The 20,114-nt window shown below is 48.8% G+C and overlaps 1 protein-coding gene across 2 annotated transcripts in view; it reads left to right on the top strand.

The window, feature by feature from the left end:
• Nucleotides 1-3,504: 3,504 nt before the first annotated feature.
• The window catches only part of Tspan14 (tetraspanin 14), a 58,883-nt gene continuing 42,273 nt past the window's right edge, over nt 3,505-20,114 (top strand). Inside the window, exon 1 of one of the 2 annotated variants that reach the window (XM_021181719.3) lies at nt 3,505-3,626. The gene's annotated coding sequence lies outside the window, so the exon portion shown is untranslated. Of the gene's footprint in view, nt 3,627-3,679; nt 4,415-20,114 lie in introns of those variants that run through there. The other variant, XM_021181720.3, reaches the window with a different exon arrangement.

The raw sequence follows: 20,114 nt of genomic DNA, 5'->3' as shown, positions 1-20,114 counted from the left end.
GGAAACAGCTCCGTAGCCTTATACCCTCTTCTTTACAACGACAGATATAACTTCATTAGACCTGTAGCTAATAAAGGTCATGTGACCAACCACTCTGATTTGTGCCTGCAACCCAACTTCGTTCATCTGCTCATCAAATCATTACTCCTTCCTCCCCCAGGTCATTCTCATCACTATACAAATCTCCCATAGTTTTCTCTGTAGCCTAAATCCTCCTTCCCCAACTGGTTAACACAAATTAAAGTTAGAGAGAGTGGGCTGGCAAGGCAGTGGTGGCGCACGCCTTTAATCCTAGCACTTGGGAGGCAGAGACAGGCGGATTTCTGAGTTCGAGGCCAGCCTGGTCTACAAAGTGAGTTCCAGGACAGCCAGGGCTATACAGAGAAACCCTGTCTTGGAAAAAAAAAAAAAAAGTGGGCTGGAAGTATCATTAATCCTAGCACTATGAGGGCAGAGCCAGGTGGATCTCTGTGGAGTTTGAGGCCAGCCTGATCTACATGGAGGTTCCAGGCCAGCCAGGGCTCCAGAGAGACCTTTTCTCAAAATAAATAAATAAATAAGTAAAAATTTAAAATGGAAAGTAGATAAATGTGAATAAGATAATTTTCTTCCTTTCATCTACACAGTAAATAGGAAGATAGCTCAGAATAGGTGATTCTCTAGACCTTGGGAACCCAGTTATCCTAATTTGGTTTGTCAACATCGTTACCACATGACTTCTGCTACAGACACCCATGGCTACTGGAGCCATATCTTTCATAAGTATATTCCTGGAAGGAATGCTGACCAAGGAAAGCACACTGCTTCCCTTTAAAGTTAGTTTAGAAGCTGCACATGGACCCTTTCACTCCTCTTGGCTGGAACTGAGTCACATGGTCATATGTAGCAGAAACATTTGCCTTTATTTTGGGAAGCCATGTATGTGGCCAGATAGAATTGGAAATTATGCTAGGAAAGGCAAAATGAGATATGGCTATTAGGGCTGCCTAGTCATCTCTACCACTCATGACCACTCATGGTTCTCTGTTCCCTATTGGGTTATTAATGTGCAGTAGCTTCCATCCCACTATACCCAGTGCCCTTAGCATGTTTAACAATGGCTCCATGCTGCCAAAAGCACTTATCTGTCCATATCTTACCTGAGCCCCGAGCAGCAGCTAACAGCTAAGTCCTTTCTGGAAACAGCCTTTTGCATCTTGGGCATAGGCATCTAGCATCCTCTGTTCTCTTGCCTCCCAGCCTGTCTCTCAGTGGTTTTTTCTTGCCTTCTATTCCCTCTTATTCCCTGGGTCCCCACGGGACCTTCTCTTCTGCATTTTCCTTTTCTCCTTTAGATGACCTTCTCAGACCCCATGAGCTCTCAAAATGCATCTTCAGCCCACACCCTTCTTCTGTGCTCTTAGTGACTAGACAACAACCCTGGGTGTCAGGCACTGCTAAGTCAATATGGCCAAAACAAAATTGTTGGTGGTTATCCTGAAAGTGGTCTTCTTCCAGGCCAGCCCACCCAATAAATGAGGCACTGTTTTCCCACTCACAGAAAGACACTTAAAAGCTATTCCTCTTTTTTTTTTTTTTACATTTCCTCCTCCTGTATCTGGTCTTTTTGGTCTTAGATCCAAAACAGTATCTCTCAGGTATTCATCTTAACATGCCACTTCAGTTTCAAACTTCCTCCATACTTGGCTTGGATTAAGGCAAAAGTTTAATTGGCTCGCTGCTTTTAATTTTTTGTCTGACAACTACTACATCTACTCTCCCCACAGCAGCAAATCAGACTGCTGGTCTTTTCCATAAACCCTTCAAAGGCTTAACTAAACAACAACAACAAAACAAAAACAAAAAACAACAACAAAAGATACTCAGTCCTTTGACACAGTGTGTAGGCCTGTTCTGTCCTGGTCTTGGTCTCCACTCCATCCCCAGTAACCTGACAATAGCCATCTAGTTTTCTTTCAGCTCCTTTGACACATCTGAGCGTGCCCTTATCAAAGCCTTGGCACCTCTGCTCTCCACTTGTACTTTCTGGACCAAATGCCACCCCCACCCCTCTTCTAACTCTTCACTCCTTTGCTTTCAGTTTCAACATCAATTCTCTCTCACCTTTCCCTACCACATCCTCATTTTATCCCTGGCCTTTTGTCTTGTCTCAGCATTGATTTCATCTTGAAATGATTTGTCTTTTCTACTAAAAAGTAACTATGTGGAGGGAGAGGTTTCAGGCTCCTGCACTCCCCAGGATAATGCAAGATCTGGTGCTCACACATCAGACACCCAATCATGCCTTTTGGTTAGTTAGAGGTGACAATATGGACAGGTTTCCTTGCCAGAGAGGTCCTTGAGCTATCTGGGGTATTCTAGAAACAGGTGACATCCCCATTGTTAAATAACCACAACTAGCAGCAGAAAGGGACACTCTATTTCCAGGTTTTCCTTTTCTCTTTACAAGGAACTTAACCTGTTGGCTGCGTGTGTTAAAACATAGCCCCAGTCTTATCCACTTTGTATAGCCCAGGAGGAGCAGATCTGTCCCTCAGCTCCCGCAAATCTACACGAGTTTACCATGCAGGACAAGGTTGTGCTTTGCTCTATAGACAAGCAGATCTAGGCTGGGACGAGATCGGCCTTTTTATCACCGCAGTGTGGACACCACTGTAAATCTATCTGCCTGTCCTGTGACCTTCCACTTCCAAGAATCAGCCCAGCCATCTCCTCAGCATAAAGGTGATGAGCAAATCTCAGCAGGCCATCCAAAGGAAGCTTGGTATTTTTAGCACCGAGACTGGAAGGAGCGAGTGTTTACGGCTCAGCTGTAAAGAAATCTCAACCACCCGTTTCTAGAAAACTACCCCCACTACTGGCTCCCAAGGCTGGGCAGGAATGCCTTCCATCTTAAAACCAGCCATTTCACCAATCTTCTTCCACCTCTCAGCCACCTCGAGCATCCCTTGAGACAGGCATCTTGTAACTCGCATTTCTCCCTGGCTCGGCTCCCGCCTGGTTAAGAGCCAATACCAGAGGGGCATTTGCACGGCGTAACTTGGCCAAGCGCTCAACTCTGCGGCCACAAGCGATCGACTTCGCCAGCGTCGTGGAGCCACAGAGAGGGCGGAACCGGGTAAATCCCGTTTGGGGCACCGCCCAGAGCCGGACAAAGGGGCGGGTCAGCGATCCGCCTCATTACCTATGGAAGACCACTTGTAGGGCGGGGTGCACGGTAGGGGGTGGGAGCACAGCGACCCGGGGGCGGAACACGGGCGGGGCGTTGAGAAGGCGTGGTGATCAATGTGGGAGGGGCAATCAGCGGTGGGATGTGGGCTGATAGCACAGGGAGGCGGAGCGAGCGGTGAGAGCCAGGCCTGGGTGGGGGGGAGGAGCGAAAGATGGGGCGGTTCCTGCATGAGGAGGAGCAAAGAGCGGGGGCGGGGCTTGGGTGCGCCAGACGCACTGGGCGGCTGAGCAGTGCGAGGAAGCGGCGCCTCTTTTTTCGCCGCGGCCCCGCCCCTCCGCGCCCCGCCCCCGCCGCTCGGACCGCTCGAGTCGCGCCCTCCCGCTCGGAGCTGCTGAACTTGCTCTAACTTCCTCGGCCAACCGGGCCGAGCTGCCGCTGCTGCTGCCGCGCCCGGGTAAGTAGAACGCGTGGCCTCGCTGAAGCGTCGGGCCTGTCCTTATTGTCTCGGGCCGGCCCTCGTGAGCGTCCTCTCGGGACAGCGGCTGCTCCCCGCGTTCCTGCTCGGCCCCTGGACTCCCTTGGCTGGCGGGGGCGGCCCCGCGGGTGGCGCGGGCTTTGTCTGCTGAGACCGCCCGCGAGCTCTGGAGGCCGCGGCCGGGACCCCGCTGAGCCGAACTGGGGCGCTGTATCGAGTGGGAGGCGCGGCGGGCTCCCCGGAAGGTGTGTCTGCTCCCGGCTGCTGCCTGGGCTCTGTCCGTCCTCACCTGCGAGCCCAGCGGAAGGCTCTTTATTTAGCTCCGGTCCCGGATGAGGGGACGGTTGCCCAGCCCCCACCCACCCTGGGTGTGCACGCTGTCTTGGGGTCCCACGCTGTCCGGCAAGAGTTTAAGGAGGTGGCGATCCTGGCTTCTCGGTGCTGGTCGCTAAAGGCTGTGTTTGGGAGCAGAGCCCGACCCCTGACCTAGCCCGAGGTTTGGCCAAGTTGTGATTCTGGCTCAGCCTAGGTTGGAGCTTCTGTATTCCCTTCCCTCCCGGGCGTGCAGTGCAGAGGGTGGGCAGAGTGCACATTTGGGGACTTCGGCCCCTGAACCACCGGAACTCCTGTCTGGAGGACTGAAACTTGGTCTCCAGTGAGAGGCAGTCAGAATCCTCAGAACTCAGTGTCTTCAGCCAGTGCTTGCCCGGAGCTGGTTGCAGAGCCACGGTGACTGTATCAGGACGCGGGTGTTCTGGGACATTGAGGTGTGTTGGGCAGCGTGTGCAGGACGCTGGGCTGGAGCCTGTAGCGGGTGTGATCTCAGCTCTCTAGGTGGTCACCCCTAAGGACTGGTGGATTTAGGTCAGTTGCCTGCCAAATCCTACACAGTTGTGGCTGTCAAGGGACAGTTTCCACACAGCCCCTTGGCTTCTGAGTAGAAGTTGGTGCCGCTGAGTGCTTCCTTATTTATGAAAGGAAATCTGGGGCCCCACATTTCTAACAGCTCAGAGGTTGCTGGAGACACCCTTCTCTCAAAACTCCTCCTGGGCCCTAGAACCCTTAAAATGAAGCCCGGACTTATCTCCGGCTCCTCCCTTAGCTGTCCCCAAGTCTTTTTTTTTTTTTTTTTTTTTGGTGTCAGGGTCTTGTGTAACCCAGGGTTGCCTTGAATTCATGATTCTTCTCAGTCTCTTGGGGTGGAAACCTATGTCACTAGATGTATTTTACCCTTAATGTGCGTTTGTTATACACCTTTAGTTGATGACTGGCTTGATAGCATCCCTTTCTGCATTTCTGGGTCTCCTTCTTGGATCACCTAATGTGTTTCAGAAAGTGGGGTGCTCTGGGCTACAGCCGATACTCTCTGGGCTCACATCTGTAAGCCTTGTGTGGTGGGCCTGCAGTTGGTGCTCAGTGGTAGTTATTGATATGCACTTGATCTAGGCTTAGTTGCTTCATTTAGTCAAACATTCTTAGCCACTGCTCCTCCAGAGGTTTGTGGCTGTCCCCAAGAAAAGCTGCTGAGAGGGAAGGGTTGGCTGCTATGGGCAGATTCTCCTAAGATGTCTCTTAGGACAGCTGTGCCAGCTCATTTCTCAGGACAGGTGAGGGCTTCTTGTCACATGTTTGCAATGGAAGATGAAATTCATGCCTTGTGTGGGTTGGGGGAGGAGCTTGCCCTGCAGGTTATAGAAATGAGGTGAAGTTACAAAGAGGCCAGGGTGCAGGGAAGCCCTGGCTTCTCAAACCACTTCTGGGGGGCCTTATCCTAGGCCACCATGTGCCTAGGGATTCGACCTTGTTTATCTTTAACTCAAGATTTAAACACAATTTTTACAGTGCCTAGAAATGCCAGTATGCCAGTCTTGAAAGCACCTTGCTGGCTTAAAACCCAGTGAATTTATGAACAAACATACATGTACATGTTTGTTTGTTCATAAATTACATGGCATAATGCTGGGTTTTTCAAGGCTTCTTAGTATTTATGGAAACATATCAAGCTACTATCCCAGCCTTACTTTTAATTGTTTAATCCTTGAAACAACTGAAACAACCCCAATGTGGTAGACATTAGCTACCTGATTTTACAAATGAGAAAACTATGGCCCAGAAAGGTCCGAGTGATTTCCTGGAAGTCTCTCATTTAGACAGTACCTTCTTCTTGGAGGTGCTTAAGCATAGTGAACAAGCCTGGCAGAGTTCTTCAGTACAGGTTTCCTTATGGCCCTGTTTCCAAAGCGTCTTACCCATCTAGCATGATAGCTACATGCCAACCTTGAGTCCCTGCTAATTTGACTGATGCTCTGGTCTCTGCCCCACAAGGCCAGAGGATGGCATGGGTGGGGGTAGGGATGGGGATAGGACTAGAGAGCTTTCTGTAGAGATCAGGGTTTGATGTGGTTAAGATCAAACTTCAGATTTCAGAGGCTTAAAGCAATGAGTCTTTTTTGTTATTGTTCTTTTGTTTTGATTGTTTTTGCTGTCTCCACATAGACATCACAATCTGCTTTGTGTTACCATTATTGTAGGGCCAATTCATATTTCTAGCCCAGTAGAAATACCTTGATGAGTCTTGGCTTTTAAAGCATCTACCTCTACGTTGCATTTCATTGGTTGCACCAAGTCACATGGCGTAGTCACACTCAACATGGGGGTGGGGTAGGAATTAAAAAAAAAAAAAGAGTCTGAACAGCATGAATGCCTATCACTTGCGTGTCGCTTCTTCTCAAGCTCTGGGTTCTGTGCCTCCAAGAACATTGTTGTGAATTGGTCCAAGAAGCCCTGTTTAAAGATGTAGTTGCCACTCTTGAAAGATAGAAGTTTGGTCACCAAGAATGAGCCTTAGGGAGAGGTAGTGGTCTTTAAGGGCATCCTTTTGCTCATTGGCTAGTTCATTCGTTTATTCAAAAGCAGGAAGTCCTGGCCTAGAGCCTGTGAATGGAGGTGACAATCCCTGTTTCCTGCTGCCGGGGTGTTAGTGCTTTTAAAGAGAAGTGATTCCCAGGGGAGAAGGAAAGCGGGTGTGGCCACCTTGTCTCCTGGCCAGTGGACTTTGGGCATGTTGGACTTTCTATCCTTGTCTGGAGGTGGACTTAGTTTCCCTAGAAGCTGAGCAGGTAGAGGCGCCCCTAGTTGCTGTGCTCTTAGTAATTCCTCTGGTTACTGAGGCCAAGCCTGCAGGACTGGGAGTGTGGAATAGAGTGGTAAGAGAGTGACAGTTTGGTAGGGTGACTGTAGGGTAGCTTCCACAGAACCAGGAAGAAGCCTGTTAGATGTGGTTCTCTCTAGCCACTCTGGCTTTTGCTTTTATGTTCTGTTGCCTGTCTGTACATCCAGCCAGAGACCTATTTAGGCCTGGTTGCAGCCTTTGCTTGCTCTTTCTCTCTCTCTCTTCTTCTTTTTTTTTTTTGGAGACAAAGTTTCTCTGTGTAGCCTTAGCTGTCCTGGAGCTTGCAAGGGCTGGCCTCCAACTCACAGAGATCCTCCTGCCTCTGCCACTGCTGGCATTAAAGGCATGCACCACTACCAGACAGCTTGTCTACTGCTTTTTCAGGGCCTCTGTTTTCCCACCTGTGGAATGTCAGGAAGTGTAAAGGCCTGTGGCAGCTGCTACCCTTGGCTGGTCACCAGTGCCTTGTATAGGCATACTTGGTTGTTTGCAGAGTCTTTGGGCTGGTGAAGAGACAGCAGCTTGGTTTGCCTTCTCCTGCAGCGTAGCAGTGCTGTCTCTGACTATGAGTCACTGTGGGGTCTCATGTCTCCTGGCCGCTCTCCGCCATCCTTGTTTGTACCGGTTCAGACAGAGCAAGTAGTTGCAGTGGTTCAGTACAGGACCTGGCCTCTGGGCAAGAGTTGTTGTATCTGCCCACTCAGCGTGAACATGCCTAACCCAGTCTAGCATGCAGATGGGCAGTAAGGAGGCCAGCTTTTGACTGAAGTCTAATTGCTAGCTGCGTAGCCTAGACTGAAGTTGCATATTTTCTCATGTGTGAAGCAGGCAGAGTCAGATCTGCCACATTTATTTGCCTTGGTTGCTGAGAAGCTGGTCCACACTTCAGGTTTGAGGAACAGGGTCTCAGGCCCCTGGGTCGGGTCTGACACTGTTTTGGGACAGCTGATATCTTTCTGGCAGTTCCCCGCAAGTGCTTACCAACAGCTGGTTCTGGGAACCCTGGTTCCTCCACCCTTGGGGATTGGGTGGGGTTGGGTGGGATTGGGTGGGGCTGAGCAGGGCTGTGGTTTTTCTCTTTGGAAGGAGTAAGCCTGGTAATCAAGGTTAAGTGAGCCTGGACTGGCTGGAGTTGGCATCTTCACTTCATCTCTTAAGACCTATTCTGCTTTGTTCTTTAAGCAGCCAGCACCTACATTTATCAGCTGGATAGCTACCTCTCCTTGGATTCTCTTGTCTTGGTCTGTATACTATGTGGCTAAAGCAGCTGCTGGCAGGCATCCTGGTAGGAGTTTAGCTCATGGTGGCCAAGATTCTTCAGCACCCCCCCCCCCCCCCCCGAGTTATCTTTCAGGGCTGAGATGGTAGGTAACATTTGGGAAAGAGCCAGATCAGAGGCTGGTGAACCTTTTCTCTGGTTATGGGTACCAGCTATTCAGTCTGTGATCATGTATGCTACAGAGCCTGACACACATCAGAAATAGAGGTTTGAGAATTTCATAGCTGTGACATCCAAGAGAAGGTCTTCACAGCATCTAGAAGGAATAAGTGTCCCCTGAAATTTCTTTTGTCTGTATCTGAAGTTGGTGTGGGAGGGAAAGGGGCTTAGCATACTCAAGGGAGCCCCTGCAGGGTCTCTCTTAAAGAATCACAGAATAAAGAAAACAGTTTCCTCAGCTTTAGCCCTCCAAACCTGCTGCACCATCAAGCTGTGGTAGGACTGAGTCTCAGCATCAGAACTGGACAGTCTCAGTCTTGCTGTGGTAGTACTAAGTGGTAGTACTGTGGTAGTACTGAGGATCAGAACTGGACAGTCTTAGTCTTGCTGTGGTAGTACTGAGTCTCAGCATTAGAACTGGACAGTCTCAGTCTTGCTGAGGTAGTACTGAGTCAGCATCAGAACTGGACAGTCTCAGTCTTGCTGAGGTAGTACTGAGTCTCAGCATCAGAACTGGACAGTCTCAGTCTTGCTGAGGTAGTACTGAGTCTCAGCATCAGAACTGGACAGTCTCAGTCTTGCTGAGGTAGTACTGAGTCTCAGCATCAGAACTGGACAGTCTCAGTCTTGGTGATGTCCAGCTCTACTCCATCGTGCTGCTTTGCTTCCCTGACTGGTTGGAAATGCCCTCTTCCTGGCCCTCTCTGTTTTCTGACTGTCCTGTATTCCTGGGCCACGTGGACTCAGCTTTCTGAGGCTGGCAGGAGGTGGCCCATACCTCCTACAGGAGTATCAAGTGTGGGTGGTACTCTCTGGGGAAAGGTAAGAGGCGTCCTGGAAGACAGAGGAACTCTGGACTTAAAGAAAAAAAATTAATCTGGTACTTCTTAAGATGTTAAGGCAGAGTATTCAGGACTATTGCAGCAGGGTTTTTAAGTAGAGAAAAGAGACTGGGCTCAGCTCCAAAATAACAAGAAAAGTAAGAACTTAGAGCCATGGAGCACTATGCTCTGATCTTAGAGAATTTCTGAAGGTAGGGACCTTTCTAGCTGAATGGACCTGACAGAATTCTTCCCGAAGGCAAGCCAAGTGGACAGATACTATGTGGGGGATAAAGAAGGATAAGGAATTTGATAACATGTTGGCGATAAATTGACTTAGCAGGATTCTTGCTAGACGGGACCTTTACAACTCTAAGATCAGAGCTAATTGAATGGAAATCTCAGAGGACTTGACCAAAGTTTGGTGAAGGACTAAATCCTCTTCAGTATTCTGTGTTAAGTCCTGTAAGTTTTTACATTGACCCAGGCTCACGGCTGCTAATGTTTGTTTCTCTGGAGTGGCATTTTCTGCTGTGAGTATTCCTCATCTCCAGGACACTGTCAGTAAGGCTTCAGAACTAAAGGAAGGTGGTCGCCATTTCAAGCAACTTTGGCCTTTTTATTTCAGTGTGTACTGGTTCATTGCATCTTAATCTCCTTCCCCTCTGCACACAGTACCTGGTGTCCCTGCAGCTCCCATTTTCAAACTTTGCACTTATCTATTGGCTGTGAGACCACAGCCACTCTCTTCTCTGAAGTCCTCCACAGCTGTAGCCGAGTTCCTGTCCTGTGCTCTGCCAACATGTCATGTCTGTACAACCCCCTCCTACCAGCTTAGAAGACACTATTATTTTGTCTGCTCTGGGTCCATGGAAGGGGTCATATGTGGTCCCATCCATTTCCTGGGCCTAAACAATTAAAAAAAAAAAACAACCCAAAAACTGGTCTGCATGTTCTTTCCTTCTTCAAGAGGGAGGTGCCTCTGGCTTTCTGTTTGGCCTCTTTTATTGGTCATCCCTGGTGCAGGTAGGTGACCTACTAGTCTGTCAACACCTGAAGCTGTGTCTCAGCCAGCTGTATAGGAGCAAGGCTCCCTTCTGCTTTCAGGAAAACCTGTTGGCTGCAGGTAGGGGCTTACTCACTTCCTCCAGGGGAAGGTCTCATACCAGTGTCTGTCCTTGCAGAGGAAGAATAGAGACCATGTCTGTTCTTTGCAGGCATCCTGCCTCCCACAGTCATTGTCTCTTGCTGTCCTCATTGTTTCCTGTGAAATACAAGCAGTGGTGTAAACAGGATAAGTTTAGGGGAGGGGGGGCAGTTGCCAAGAAAAGTCAGTGGTAGTGGAGGGTGTTCATGCCTCAGGGCTCTGGATGGCTGGCCTAGGTATTGTGGTGGTGGCAGTTCTGCACAGAGCCCCCTCTGAATTCAAGCAGCCCTGAAGTTTTCCCCTGAGAAGACCAGTGTGGTGAAACAGGATATGCCCTGGAGACTCAGAACCTCCCTGGGGTGGGTGACCTTAGAGAAGGGCTGGTCTTGGTCCAGTGAAAGTTTGTGGGGTTCCTGGTAGGACCTGCCTTGACCTTGCACTGGGCCCTGTCAAGGGAACAGGAACGGTTTTTTAGCTGGAAGGTATGCAAGCTCCAAGTGCTGGTGTGGTCCTAGTAGCCTTGAGATCCCATTTGTACTATTGCTTTTGTGAGGCATTTGTTGAATTTTACAGTCAGGAGAGGATCTTAGAGAAAGGGGAACCAAACATACTCTGTCCCTCCCTGCCGGGCACTCTGTTCTCTGGGCCCTAGGCAGTTGTAAGCTTGAGGCCATTATGAAACTGCCAGCTGTATTGTCCCTAGGGCTGAAATGGTCTGCAGGAAGGGTTGAGCTCATGGCCACTCCCTGCTGCTCAGGTCTCTCTCCCAATTCCTTGGCCCCCACTGGCTCTAATGGCCATTGTGTTAGCCCCTTGCAGCAAGAGAGACTGGGATGGTTTTTATATTATTCCTTTGGGGGCAAAGTCATGTGAAGGAAATACATCAGTGCTTTTGAGTGCAGAATATTTATTGACACACCCATTACAGGGGGGCTTTTAAACAATAAATGTAACCCTTTAGCAAGAACAGGCACATGGACGCATGTCTCAGCCCTGTGCTGCAGTTTCCCTCTCTTGAAAGGTACATGCAGCTTAGTGGCTAAGGGGTTGAGGTTTTAAGCTGAGATTTTGTAGAAACTGTTTTTAGCTTGTCCTTGGAGTGGGGCCAGGCCTAGAAATCTGTTGGAATAGCTTTCTTTAGCTGCTAAAATGGGGATGGGCTCATAACGCTAAGACTTGGAGCCTTGCTGGCTGCTGGGGAGGCCCCAGGAGAAGTGTTTGCTCATGGCTGGCCACTCCCTGCTGCTCAGATCTCTCTCCTAATTCCTTGGCCTCCACTGGCTCTAATCACCATTGTGTTAGCCCCTTGAAGCAAGAGAGGGGCTTCAGCCTTCATTTGGACAGACAGACAGAAAAACAGTCTCTCTCTTTCTCTCTCTCTCTCCCTCTGCCCTTCTCTTATTCATCTTGGACCTTGGATTTCTACAGGTGGCCCTTGGTGTGGAAAAGCTTAGTTTTCTTTCTGTCATTATCAAAATATTTTCTTGCTTTTCTTTCATAGGAGAACTTTCTACTGGGGGTTAGGGTGAAGTTATAAGCGGAGCTGAGTGGGCTCAGAGGCCTGTACTGCCCTCCCCTGGCCTCCTTAGTGTCTTCTTCCTCCCCTCCCCCACAACATCTTGTTCTAGGGAGATGCCAGATGCTGCCTAAAGAGAGCTATTCATAAAGTATTTTTCCTCTCCCTCTTTCTCCTCCCACTTTTCTTTCTTTCTCTCGTTCTCTCTCTCCCGTCCTTCCTTCCTTCCTTTTCTTTTATTCTTTGAGACAAGATCTTCTTACATATCCTAGGTTGACGCTGAATTCATCTTTCTGCCTCAAATCACCTAAGTATTGAGATTATAGAGGTATATGTAAGTGCACCTGGCTATGGTAACTGTTTTTTTGGTACCTCTAGCCACAAAGTTTAGACATTTTAAATGTATTGAATTAAGTTTAACTTTTTGTCATTAAAAAATAGATAAAATTCACAGAAGAAATAATAGAAACCCATACTTCTAGCCTCTTCAGCCGCACTCCCCAAGCCCAAAGCCTCCATCATCTGGTATTCAGAGCATAGTGAAGTGTGGCTGGAGACCCCATGCACACCCCACCCCCTGTGTGTGCTTTTTCCTGAGTACGTACTAGGTGGCTAGTGTGGAGGTGAAGCACTGAGGCGATCATCAGGAACAAAGCATGGCTGTTTTAATTCCAAGAGGAAGAGGAGTTTCTGAGACTTGATGCTAGGGCCATCTTCTAGTTTTGCAGTGAGAGTTGACGGAGGGGGGTTTGGGGGAAGGGTGCTGCGTGATGCTTTCTGTCCTCTTCTGCTAGTCACTCAACTCATACCATCCTCTTTCCATGACATGTTTGGAGGTCTTGGCTGTGTTGTGTCCATGAGGCCTGTGCACCCAGACATGTCCTGAGGGGCCGGTGAGGTGGGAGGCGCCATGTGAGAAGCTGAATAGGTTTGAACTGCAAAGCTCTGGGTAGTGTTTTAAACAAACTGGAACTGGTTGTGCTATACAGTGTCCAGAGGATTGAGGCAGAGGTCACAGGCTACTTAGTTTTAAGGTTTTCTCACAGTTTCCTTGTCACTGAAGTCATATCTAGCCATAGCTGTTCTGTGGGGCCTTCCCATATGAGGGCAGTGCAAGACAGGAAGCAGGGAGCTTTTAGGGAGACTCCTTTCTAAGCCCCAGTCTGGTGATTCTGTGGCCTACGCCCCTGTCCTACCAGCCTCCCGCAGAGAGGACTCCTCACCAGTATAGTCACATGCAGTCCCCATGGGGACATGAGTCCCCAGAGCTACCAATGCTGGAGGCTCTGTTGTTGGGAGCCTAGGCCCTCTGTAGCACAGAGGTTCCTATTGTGATCCGGTGGCAGCTAGGCCTGACCTGGGAGGCTGAGAAGGCTGGGCCTCTGGACTGACAGTGGAGCTATTCATGGGCTCTGCCCTGGTTTCCCGATGCCTCCCGTTGTGGATTTGGGGGTGGGGAAGAAACTGGGAGGAGGAGGAGAGGGAGGGGCCAGAGCTGCTATTGTTAAGGGCTGCTGTAGCCCATTGTGCCTAGTGGAGGTCTTTGCTGAGAGCCTGAGTCACCGGGCCCTTTGGTTCTCAAATTGCAGCCCTGCCTTTTTCCTGTGCCTTTTGTGGGCACCTGTGTTAGGATCCCTTTCTGCTTTTATGCCATGTGGTCTGCCTGGAGCTCCTTGGGTAACCGTCAGAACAGCTGGGAAGGAGCAGGATGCCCATTCTGGCTTGTCAGCTGCCTGCCCACCACCTTGGGAAACATGTTCACAGAACTCTCACTGACCAGCTGCACCCTTGGGTGGGGGCCAGGCACGTGCCTCAGCTGCTGTCAGTCTTGCAGGCACCCCCATCTTCCTTTGTGCTCACCCCATATCATGTCCCTCGGCCCTCCTTGAGCTCTCAGCTGCAGAAAAACCTGCTTTCCAGCCAGCAACCACCCCCACTGCCGAGCCACGCTCTTGCTCTTCTCCTTTGTTCAGCCATCTCTGAGCTCTTAAAAGCCGGCAGCAGGCAGCGTGTGCAGCAGGCAGCGTGTGCTCGGGACCAGCGGAAGCCTTCACAGTGCAAGTCTACCTACCTACTGGGCAAAAGGCTTGGCAGCTCCCTAGCTGTACCTCCGTCTCCCAGCAAAGACAAGCATTCCCTTTATTCTGGCACCCTCTTACCAGATCACACAGTGACTCTTAGAGTGAGGACAAGGGTGCTCATCAGGTTTGGGCGGACCAGGCAGTGTTGGGTCATTGCTCTTTCTTTCTTTCTTTCTTTCTTTCTTTCTTTCTTTCTTTCTTTCTTTCTTTCTTTCTTTCTTTCTTTCTTTCTGTGTGTGTTAGGATAGGTAGGTAGGTTGGAATTGGTCTTCTGGTCCAAAGAAAAAGCACCTCCTGACAATATCGTGACAATATCGTAAGATTACCTTTGAAGTCCTGTCAGAAGAACGCTTAGCCATGGCTGGGAGGGTGCTGGAGAAGTGGACAGATAGTTTATTTTGGTCTTTAGGGTTGCGGTTTTTCTCCCAACGGAAGGGAAACAGTCCCTGCTCCTTTTCCTCTTACTGTCTTTCTTTCCTCCCTCCCCAGTTTTTGGTGGTTAAAAGGGAGGGCCACTCCCATCTCAGGGTCCAGCCTTTCTCCCTGGGGTTTCCTCTGCCCCAGCCAGTCCTGTTTCCTGTGTAAGCCACACCAGGATCTGTTACAGACACTAGCCTGTGGGATATTGGCTTGGTTTTTGTCCAGAACATTTCCTTTGACTCTTTAAGAAATTACCATCTTCATATAGAGCCTGGTTGGCTGGCTGACTTGACTATTGTCAGCTGTCTTTCAAATTCAGGGGCCACAGTCAGCCCCAGAAGCCTGTATGTTAGCCTGCCTCTGTGTCAGCAGCAGATATAGGATCCATGAGACTCAGATGAGAAAGTGCTGGCCTTCATTATTACATGTGTAAAACATGGCTCCCATGTGTGGTAGATGCGTCCAAATGATCTCTGGAAAGGTCACAGTCCAGTCTGCTTGGTTGTGCTGGATAGTTTTTTTTGGTTTTTGTTTTTTTTAATTTTTATTTTTTAAAAATTTTTTTATTTTACTACTAGGGTCATCTAGGAAGAGGGAACCTCAACTGATTAAAATGCCTCCATCAGATTGCTTTGTAGGCAAGTCTGTGGGGCATTTTCTTGACTAGTGATAGACATGATGCCACTCCTGGGCTGGTGGTCTTAGGTTATCTAAGAAAGCAGGCTGAATAAGCCTGGAAGCAAGAGCAAGCCTCTGCTTCAGTTCCTGCCCTCACTTCCCTCTACGGGCAACAGTGACCCACCCTTTCTCCCCAAGTTGCGTTTGTCTTGGTGTGTTATCTTGTGTTATCACAGCAACACAAAACGATGGCACTGGTGTTCAGGACAAAAGCCCAGGAATTAGAAGGTGGGGCTTGAATCCTAGAGGTGCAGTGCTGGCCACTGACAGTTCACCACAGGGATGGTGGAGATAGGCCTTCGACTGGGCAATGGAGGAAAGGGTTGCTCAGGCAAACTGTGCAAGGTTCTAGCTCTGACTGTTTTAGTTTTGTGAGTCTTAACTCCAAAGGGCGGATCACTGTCTTGAAAGTTTCTTGCTCTGTTAGGATCTTGTAGAAGAAAATCCGTCAGATAGATAATAAGCTGGACAGAAGGTTTCACTCTCCCAGTCGGGTTTTCTTTACTCTCCCTGGCAGGTGGTGGTAATGAATGCCTGTGGTTCCTGTTGGAGCCACACTCCCCTGAGCCCCAGTACACCCTGCCATCCTGCTCGGTCTTAGGGGCTCTTCAGAGCAGGGACACCAGTGCCTCTTTGGTGAGGTCGTTTGTAGGTATCAGCTTGGTTCTTCTTGGTCATGCCAATTTACTCCTGTTTACTGGTGTATTCTCTCTTGTGAAGTTGGATCTGTAAAGAATAAAGCTTTTTGCTTTACCCCTCACCAAAGTGACGTCATACCAGCAAAGTAAGATACAGAAATGTAGAGATATACCTAAATATCTTTCCTCTACACTTCTTAGCTTCTTACGAGTGTGTGTGTGTGTGTGTGTGTGTGTGTGTGTGTGTGTGTGTATGGGTGTATAGGGGTTTAAATTTTATTTCTGTTTGATTAGCAAGAGGCAAAGTATTCTTTCCTTGGCATCTTCTGGGTGGGATTCTGGCATTTTATCTGCCTTTGTCCATTCAGCCTTACCCTTAGTCCCCATGCCTAATCAGCCTTGCCTGCTCCCTACCCATCTGCTGTTTCTGCTCTTTCCTCCCTTGTGGGCAGGACAGGTACCCCCAGCCCTGGAAGTCTAAGAGCCTCAGAGGAGGCAGGCTTCACTCATTTGCTTAGAGCCGCTTTCACAGCTGTGAAATGGGAATAAAAATAACCCGAGAGGGCTGGGGGTGTGGCTCAGTGGAGTAGAGCTTACCCACTGTGCAGGTGTCCCTCTAGCTTCCTTCTCTAGCTCCACAGAAACAGAGAAAAATCCCTTGATCAGCTGGTGAGCTACACTAAAATACTAATTCCTTCCACAGTGGAGGCGTTTCTCCAGGAAAGCGTATTGGGTCCCTGCAAGTCCATACACAGTGAAGGTACTTGTGCTGTAATGGCCATTTGCCCTCCCGAGTACCTGTATATGGCTTGCCAGCTCAGGCTGCTCAGCCTCCTGCTTCAGCAGCATCAGCATCACCTGGGAGCCTTTGAGATGCAGAACCTGGAGGGTGAGAAGGTTAACCTAGGATCAGCTAACCACAGCCTGTCTTTACAGAGATTCCCAGGTGCTTATGTGCACTTTCAAGTCTGAGAGGCACTGACCCTAACTCCTTCCCTGTTATTTTCACACATTGGCTGTGTTTTGTGGTTTTGCTGTCTACCTCTGGCCTCCTGGAAAGTCATGCACTGTTAAGAGGTCTGAAACACCAGCTTTGTGTCCCCATTACTCAGGTGTGCCATGAATCCCAGGTGTCCTGGGTGCTGCATGCCTGGAGGTAGAGCTGAGACCCAGAAAACCCCCTTAAGCATTCTGTTGAGGTCATCTTTGGGGCAGAGAGCTGAGTGGGTAATTGGAGCCTCCCAGGGCCATCTGGTACTGCTTACCCCACCCCATCTGTCTTCCTCAGTCTGTACCAGCTGGAGGACAGCGTCAGAATCAGGATGAAGGTGTAGTTTGCATTTTGGGGACAAAGTGTTTGATATATATTGGTGTTCAAATAAGAAGAGAGAATACAAATGGATATTTTCTGTTTGTTTTTAAAAGGATAGTAAAATAAGATAAAATAAGATATAATAAGCTAGCACATTGGAATTGGACAAAACAGGAGAAGAGCCTAAGAGGAGGCACAAGAAACAGAGACCTACTCTTGCACATTCAGAAATCCCTTCAATTACTAAACTGGAAGCCATACAATGTATGCAAAGGACCTGTAGGGTGAAAGACAGAAGAAAAAAAAAATAATAGATAAAAAAAAAAAGCCCCAACATGACATTATGAGGCAGGAAACCTCCAAAGATGCTGTTGAATTTCTTTTCTGTTGGCAGTGTAGTGCTGGGTGTGCAGCCTACCCTTAGGAGTAGCTTGTTTCCCCTGTGAGACTCCCCTAAAAGATAAACTTTCATTTGCAAGTGGTTATGCATTGAAGATGGCTTCTGGGTTTGGGGTGGGGGCATGTGTAGTCTTTTCCTTTCAGTGCTATAATCTCATTGGTGCAGACCCATGAAGGCCTTGTGTATGCTGCCTCAGTGTTTCATGTGGGTCGATCCTGTTGATTTAGAAGGCCTTGTTTCCTTGGGGTCCTCCCCAGGGTATCATACACCCTGCCACCTCTTCTATAGGGTTCCCTGAGCCCCACAGAGAGGGATTTCATGGAGACATTTGGTTGGGGCTGAGTGTCCCAAGGTGTCTCACTCTCTGCATACTGTCTGGCTGTGGGTCTCTGTATGAGTTCTCATCTGCTGCAAGAGGAAGCCCCTCTGATGATGGCTGAGCAAGGCCCTCATCTGCTTCCCTGGCTGGAGTCTCTGTTTTTCAAGAAAATGTTTGAGATGGGTTTCCAGCACTGGATAACCTCTGCATCCTAGTCACGGGCTGTGAGAAAGCATTGCCAACTGCCCACCTTCCCAGCTGCTCTGCTGCCTCGACCCATTCTGGGCTGTGTTTTAGGAGCTGATTGGCTCGCCCTGTCCTCAGTTTCTCACGATTCATTTTCAGTGTTTGAGGAGCTCCTCCTGGTCCTTTTCTCGTTTGATAGTCCTGAGTACTTAGCTTTATTTGGTTTTCCCCAGCAGGCTTCACTTTTAGAACTTCTGCACAGCTTCTGTTGGCTTGCTTTGTCTTGTCTTGTTACTTCCCTGAGAATCTTTACCTTGCTTGAGGAAGGCCCAGAGTCAGGTTGCTCTCTGGGCTGGAAAGTGACTCTCTCAAAAGACAGGGCACTGGAGAGATGAGTTAGCAGTTAAGAGCGTTGGCTGCTCTTACACAGGAACAGGGTTCAATTCCCAGCACCCACATGGCAGTTTACAACTGTCTGTAATTCCAGTTCCAGGCTATCTGACACACTTCCACAGACATGCAGGCAGAACACCAATGTAAATAAAACTAAGTCAATCTTTAAAGAGTTCTCTAGGCCATCTTAGGGAGGGGACAGTGATGTCTGGATGTTCAAAACATAGTGTATTGTAGCATACAATGCAATTTTGGATGGACAAAGTTTTAAACATTTTTGAACCATAATCATTATGACTTTTAGGCAGGAAAAAATGGAGACAAGGAATAAATTTGTATGATTCAAAATTCTCTCGTGTTGTTTCATTGTGTTAGAGAAGCCAGGTGGGTGTGGGAGCTGTCCACATAAGAGAGAGCCCACACTTCATATCCCCATTGGGTATGCTGGTTAAGTTCCATATTGGAGCAAAGTTTTCTTCTCCAGACTTGGCTCACTCCTCATTGGGACTAACTGTAGAGTCCGTAGAGTTGAAGAGCAGCTCTCATCCTAATGTTGGTCTCACAAAGGCAGCTGTGTGGTTTTATTTAGGTACTGTCCACAGGGCCCAGTCTAGAGCTGGGGTACACAGGGGGCTCAGCTGATAAAATACACTGAAGGGTGAATCTGGTTCCATGAGGTTGTCTGTGTACCTGTAGAACTGCTGCCTTCTCCGCTTCCACACTTCAACTAGCTGCTCTGTGGAGCACTTCCTGGTCTGCCTTCCAGTGCCTACTTGCTGTGTTTAGGAGCTGGAATCCTTCTGCATTGGTTATGTGGCCTGTGCCCTGATGAAACACAAACAAGTTGTGAAGTGTCCTCTTTCAACACAAAGAGGAGCTTTCTCAGCTAGCCTGTGCAGTAAGAGGAAGCTAAGCAGGTTGTCTTCAGCCCTGCTGGTCTGGGAACCGTATGGATCCTGCTGGAGAATTTCTGGGTTGGCACAGGGCTTGTCCTATATCTCTGGAGTTCTTGGAGTACAACATGGCCTTCTGAGTTCTTATCCCTCCCTGAAGTGCTGTGAGCTGGCCCAGATTCTTCACATTGTGTGCAACTGGCTGAGGCCCTCTAGTGCTCTTGCAGGGTGATCTTGTAGACCTTTGGTCTGGACTTAACATTTTCAGAAGATTACCAGGCATAGAACACTACGGCAGTGCCAGGCCTGTGCCCTGTGAGTGGGTGGTTTTGCCTTTGATGGCAGAGGGAAAGTGATGTGGGAAATAAGCTTGTGAGGCAGGGAGGTGCAGGGTGGCAGTTTGGGGTGCCTGGACCCTGCCTCACCTGAGCCTGCAGTCTGCTCCGAAGCATTGGTATAAGCAGTGAGATGAATCATTCTGAAAGCCTCTACTTGGCCCACACTCTTGTTGCCTTAGTGTTCTGTCTGCTGGGGCAGATCTTCCCCTGCTCCCCCGCTCAACCACCACCCTCTTCCTCCTTTTTTTTTTTTTTTTTTCAGAAGAGAAAAAGACTACAGAATGTGTTTTGACTTGAGGTCCCTTATTTTATGGAGCCACTTATAATTTGTGTTTGGTTGATGTTTCTATGCGATTAGGGACAGGTCTTGTGCACTTTCCTCACGACAGCTCCTACAGAGGCAGTCTGGCCCAGGTGCAACCACATGAGGCTGATTTGCCTCAGTTTGACTCATTGTTGGTGACGTGAGCAGTAGCGTGCTGTCAGCTGGTTTCTCTGTGGGGAAGTTACTAGGTTGCCCTGTGTAATTAGTCAGTACCTTGTGGGGAGGAGCTATTACCTTTGAAAATGCAGGGATCTTGACAGATTGGGTTATATCCATTACGGTTACTGGATGGTGAGAATCTAATTTTATAACTCCCTCTTCAGTTTTCCTTTGGCTTTTTCCTCTTTTGTTTATTCATCTTTGTTTGTTTCTTTTTAAAGTGCCTTTCCA

This window comes from Mus caroli, unplaced genomic scaffold, assembly GCF_978045245.1.
Source record: "Mus caroli unplaced genomic scaffold, Mus_caroli_1 scaffold_12, whole genome shotgun sequence".
Classification (NCBI taxonomy): Eukaryota; Metazoa; Chordata; class Mammalia; order Rodentia; family Muridae; genus Mus; species Mus caroli.
Note: the sequence above shows the minus strand (reverse complement) of the source record. Positions and strands in the feature narration are given on the sequence as shown.